Raw genomic sequence first — 6,577 nt, forward strand, 5'->3', positions numbered from 1 at the left:
TAGTGGAAAAAAAAAAACCTCCTCCTGAACTGAAGTAAATTGCCTTCTCCTAGAAGTGATATGAATTATCATTACCAGATTTATGCATAATCTGAATTTCTTATCAAGGAAGTTAATATCCATCAGCAAAGTTAAATGACTGCAGAGCTACTGAAGCATGTACTACTTGTTAGAAATTGTTTCACTCTTCTTAAAATAAATGTTCACCACGCGCTTGAAGAAATCCACTGAACTCAAAAGAAATACCTTCCGGTTTCCTGCAAACAGAAATCCAAAAGCCTATTAGCTGTTAAGACTTACAGATCTCACATCAAGATGAAGTTTGAAATGCAATTGTGATTATGACCGTGTTTTATCTTTGATGTAGTTGCCAGCAACTACAAGTACTGAACTTTTCTAATAAGAAGTACTTTTCCTGTTCTCATTATTCAGGAGATGCTTTCAACATTTTTCCTTTAGGATTGAAGATCCTACTGTTAAGTGCTTAAAAATAACTACTGGTGCCTAAAGTTTTTGATTATTTCTTCTAACTAATGAGGTCATATGAGTGTTCTCATAGTATCATTTACTATAGGCAAATATAATTCTCTTACATTAGAGACTAACTTAAAGTAGGAGTGGTAGCTTCATATTTAGAAGAACAACAGTGGTATAGAAGGGAAAAACTGTTAGGAGAAACAATCTCCCTACATTTTTAATGCAGAAAAAAGTATGTCACAAAATGCCTAGCTAATTCAAATTCTATATATGTTTGTTTATGCATCATTTTATGTATACAACTTTCACTATTCCTGCTACAGTATATGGCAGTAAAGTGCACTTTGTTATGAACTCTTGCCTTCCAAGTTACACCTACATTATCACCTCTTTTTGAGGTGATATCCTTGTTCTACTGTCATTCCTGAGCAACTCTGAGCTAGCTGTCACAAACCAAAGCTGCAGAGTGGTATTAGGTTTCAGTCACTCAGGTACTTCTCTTGGCAGAAGTGGAAATGTGTAGACCCCTTATAAAGGCAGAAAATTTCACATGCCTCAAACCTCTCAACATTAAAGAAATAATTAATACAGATAAATGTGGACAAGGAGAAAAAGATTCATAAAACTAAGTGCAGGACTATTAGAAGGGTGCATGTGGAACATGTATTAGAAGGATACAATAGGAATTGGGGGTTAATGATATATCTATAAAGATATCAGGCACACAATCTAGAAGGACAACCGAGATGTACTCTGGAATTTATTGTTCCAGCCACAGAAATGCAGCTGAAAAATATTGAATTGGCATAGTTTTCTAGCCTCTCTACTAGTTCAAATTGAAAGCTTTCCCATTTTGAATGTGTAGCCTATGCTATTTCTGCTAAGCAAAATACAGTTCCTTTAAAATGTGACCAGGGATACAACTAAGGGGTTTGAAGGGAAAAAAAAAAAAAAAATCTTGTCTTTATTAAAAAGCAACAGCCTCCATAAAAATTCATATTTGGCTTAGCTCACATGCACCAAACAGTTGTCATACTGGTTTCCATTGGTAAGGGTTGACTGAGCTGAGAGTCTGAAACCTGCTCCATAAATCTCCTGATGTTCCAAAGATTAAAATTAAAAGGTTGATGGTAATTTTGTCATAAAGAATTTGCTCATTGCCACTGGTACTGTTCGTTGGACCTTCTCACCACTAGGACCACACTGTCATGGCTGCAGATGGGGATTCATTAGGGTAGTGAGCAGGAAGAATATGCTTGCACATTGTCATTTTGGGTGTGCTCACCTGAAGATGGTAGCTTGCTGCCACAGCCTATAGCCACCTGACCAGGCAAACATTGTGCCCCAAAGCTGAGATTATTTTCATAAACTGTTTGAGCAGAGGGTTCTGGCTCTAGGGTGTTCTCTTAAAGGCTACAGACCTGATTTCCATGAGACTTTTTTATTTTCCAGGTATGCTCTGATTTGCCTTACAGGAAGCTATAGCATGCTGCCCAGTTAAATAAAAATCAACATTAAAAGGAAGAACAGAGAACTAAATAAAACACTTCTGAGAAGAAACTTCCATGAAACTGCCAGATAGAGCCATAATGAAAAAAAACTTATGACTCTAAAGAAAAGACAAAAAGGAGGAGAGGTTTCTTGTGCACAGCACCAGAGTGCTTGGCTCTGAAGTTATGTTATATATGACTGTTGATGTGGAGAAAAGTATGTAAATAAATGTTGAGGATATATCTTTGACTCTGTGTCAGCAAAGAAAGTAGCCTCATCAAGTCTCAAATCATGACTTCCCATGCACATTCTTGCAAGTTCTTTGACTATGAGATCATAAATGATCTGGGGCATAAATAAGGAAAGTCAACTTGAAGGAGAAAAAACCCCAGACAGGATAATGAATACCTGAATGACCTTTCATATTTCTCTCAAATATTTAGGATGGTATAAAAATATCTCTTTTAATGTCTCTGAAACCTTTTCTCTGAGCAAAGATCATGAGAAGTAGATTTACCTTTTTTTTTTTCTTAAGTAATGTGCCATTGCTTCTAGCCAATGGTAATATGAAAAATACAGACTCAAGCAATAAGCAATCATTTGCTGCGTGAACATTACCTCAGGAAATGTACAAATGAACCAAGACCTTTTGAAGTACCAATTCATTAATAAAAAAAGGTAAGGGCAAAGAGGAATTTATTAACATTTGGTACTGGCTTTTCAATAAATATTTCTCATATCATATGGTGCCAGCAAACACTCCAAAATTAATAATAGCTCCCTCCAGTCACATATTTTGCAGAGAGAGTGAGCGACAGGAGTCAACCTGAGATTTATTACATAACATGAGATTATATTGCTTTTTCCCTGTTAAGGAAGAAGCATTTGAGCTGTAAGAGTATCTAAAGGAATCACGCAAGAATGCAGAGTCAAAAAGTGAAATCTGTGCTTTCTCTAGAGGTGGCAACTATTGTCTTTACTCCAGTATTGTTTTTTCCAAACTCAGTATTCAAACTCATTGCAACCTCTCACTCTCTGTCAAAGAGAAAGTAATGGCCGGGCCCTGCACACTGCCTTGGCTTAGTAGATGTAGTTGTGAAATGTATTTACTTTGTCTGGGAAAGTGATGGTTATAATGGATGCGTATCTTACATCTTTCAAAAATGCTCATGTATCAGGCAATTTGGCTCAGATATTGATTCTTCCCAGGTACCCAGGCAGAGAGGGTTGTCTCTCCCCCCAGAGAGAAAGGCTTCTTTGGAAAACTGTCAAATTAGTTGTTGGGTAGACCTTTAGACTACTTCACTTCCCAAAGGAATAAAAAAGGATGTGGAAAACTATGTTTAGCAGCACCACCTGGTGGTATTTACTTCTAGTTATTTGGTTTAGCCCTGTAAAGCATCCTGTCGGCATTGCATAAGGAAGAAGGGAATTGTATCAGGGCAGTAGGTAGAAACGATGAGGAGCTGTAGTACTGCTCTTAGCAGTCACTTTTCGTAGGGAAGTAGGAAAGCAGACTGCAGGCATTTGAAGCTTTGTATTGAATACTCTATGAAACAACAGAGCTGCTTCCTGTGTAGAAATGTGCCTGCAAAGAAACAGTGTCAAACATGTCATTCCTTGGAAGTTTCAGCCCTCTTCTCCAACCTGATAAAGAAATCCTGGTCAAGAAGAGCATGATGTTTTCAGAGAAGTAAAACTGTGAGTCTTTCAGCACCTTTGGAATAAAAATGAGCAAGCTAAACTCCTGTGAATTATATGCGATGTTTGATATTGACTTCTAAAATGCCAGGGAGTGAGAACTAGAGGCTAGGACCAAACATCTAGATTATCCACAGAAACTTGCTTTTCTTTCAAAGAAAACTTATTTCCAGGGAAACTACTTTGAGGGGAGAAAACAAAACAATAAAGCCAAATTAATATGAGGCTGTTACATCAGTATACTGAAAGGTAACCTTAGAGAAAATAGAAAGCTTTAGCTGAACTTCAGCCACTGGGAAACTCTTTGGGTTTATACTTTTTTCTTTTTCTCTTTTTTTTTTTTTTTTAATTAACTTTCTAGTTAACCACTTCTCGGGCTAACATATTCAGAAAAATCCATTACTCACAAGAAGTCGCAACCTCCCTCACAGACTATCATATAAGATTTGTATGTACCACACGAAGAAAGCTCTATGCTGAAACCCAGAAACTGCAGAAGCCATAAATGATAAAGAAAAGGGCTTATCACCTGACGAATGAAGTTCCCCACACCCAGGGGAGGGAGGGAGGCAGCACCCTCCATCCAGGAAGGATATCTCTAGTGCCATCCATTCCTCTTCCTCCACCCTATTCCCACAATAATTTCTGGCTTTATTGCCTTTCTTAGAAAGCAAAGATGATGATCATGAAATTACTGCCATGATCATAGAGGTGCTAGATAACTCTCCTGGATTTCCTAGAGTTGGAATAAATTAATCTGTGCTGCCCAAGGGAGTTTGTGATGAACATGGCCTAACCATGTGGGCATTCTGAGGTAGGAACTCTGTGCTTTACCTTTTCTCATTAAATAATTCAAATTCACTGTACCAAGAGAATAGAAGAGAAACAAGAAGTACACAGAATCCAGAGTGCCAGTCTCTGCTCCAGTTAAATCTTATGTCAAAATACTTACTTCTCTTATTTTTTTGTTCCAGGTAAGTGTACACCAAATCACCTGAGAGCCAATCTTCTTCTTTCATTACTTGTCCCAGACCAGATACAATGTTTTGTGTGCAGCTCAGATCAATTAAGGATTTGATAACTTGCAGCATGTCACCAAATTATGAGTTAAAACTATTATGAATCAAAACCAACTGTCAGTTGTCTCTATTAAAGATTAAGAATAGAAAAAAGTAATGTATGGGCACATAATGGTTAAGCAAATAAAAGCTTTCACAGCCAAAAATAAGCTGCCAGATGTTGAGGTTTATCATAGTAAGCAATAAACAGTGTGTTTACTACCTTTACAGACTGACAGATCTTAATTTTACCTTGGAGCAATTTTCTAGAGGTTTAATTTTTTCTTTTGAAAGGAAATACTGTTTTAGAGTTGCTCTAGTTGCACCATGTCTGGAGAAAAGAGCAAGGCAGTAACAGTTTTCAGTAAGACATGGAAACTGCTTGGTAGCCTAGCCTCAATTCACCTCACAGTAAGCAAAAAAACATGTTTGCCGCCTTTCTTGCTTTAAGGTACTCACCATCACAAATAATCAAAAGTTCCAGGATTTCTCATCTGCCACTGTCTGCGATGTCAAACCGTATAAATCCATACCCAAAGCTTCATCCAAAGGGCTAAGTACCACATTTCCTAACTACTGCATCATCTTTGTCACGGATTAGAAAGCTGGTGAAGAAACTGTGAGCAGTTGTCTGCCATCTTGTAAAATATTGCAAAATATGGAATTTGCAATCAGTTTGTATTAGAGCAAGAATGTATATTTCAGAAAAATACCTGAACTGCTTTAAGAATTGTTTCAGTGTTGCAGAACCAACCTTTTATCCTGGTGAGTTGTTCCAATGGCTGCTGCCACCAAGCTCGTATCTATAGACTGATGTCTTATTTCCACCGTGGTTTTTCTCAAACTCAGTTTTCAGATTTTCAGTTTAATTGTATTATCATCTGCTGGACAAAGAGCTTTTTCTTCTAAAATGTTGGGGTTTTGGTGGGGTTTTTTGGTTATGTTGATATTCATAAACTGATTAAATGAAAAGCTTCTAACCTTTTCTTTGCTGAAGAGATTCAGTCATGCGTATCCCCACCTTGTGTCCCTCTACATGCCTGTGATTTCTGCTATGCTGTAAAAACATGAACAGTGCAGAGTACTCCCTGTACCAAATAAAGACAGTGTCTCTCCTTTTATCTCTCCTATTGCTATTAATGTTTATATGTCTAAGGACTGTATTAGCCACTTATCTACTCTCACCCCAAAGCCTGTATGTATTTGATTTTTCCCAATGACTCATGTTCCTCTCCCTGCCATGTAATCCTTTCCTAAGATACTACACTCTGAGACAGACACCCCCAGTCCCTAAGTATGAACTATAGCTCTTGGCTTGGGCTGCCTGACTATATTTGCCCAGGTTACTTTGACTTTTCTTCACAGAGTCATCTGACCAACAGTGGGACTTTTTTCCTCCAGAGCATATGGAGGAGAAAGTACCCTGATCCTTTCCAGTGGAGCAGATACCACTTTGGCTGCCCGTCTGCCATCACCTCCCTCCTGCCAGACGTTACTTTTCTCACAGATGTTCAAGTGCTGCGTGTTTAATTACCTGTTGGGTGGTTCTGTCAGACTGACCGTGATTCATTAAAGTTCTTTTAATAGCAAACTTTTCTAACCCTGGCCTTTCGACAAGAAGCAAGTAAGGGAGGAATGAAACCTGCTGTTATGTTGGCACATCTGAGGAGGCAGAAATCTCTGGTAGGAGTATTAGGAGCACCAAAAGGCGGCTGGGCTGACTCAGCCGCGGGCAGAGCAAGGCAGGTAGCAGCAGTCTGAGAAACCTTCATGTCCAGAGCACAGGGCTAGAAAAAGGCGTATAACTGAGAAATGTACCACTGAGGCTTTCCTTTTCCTTCAGATGTAAG

The sequence above is a fragment of the Strigops habroptila genome, chromosome 6, assembly GCF_004027225.2.
Source record: "Strigops habroptila isolate Jane chromosome 6, bStrHab1.2.pri, whole genome shotgun sequence".
Classification (NCBI taxonomy): domain Eukaryota; kingdom Metazoa; phylum Chordata; class Aves; order Psittaciformes; family Psittacidae; genus Strigops; species Strigops habroptila.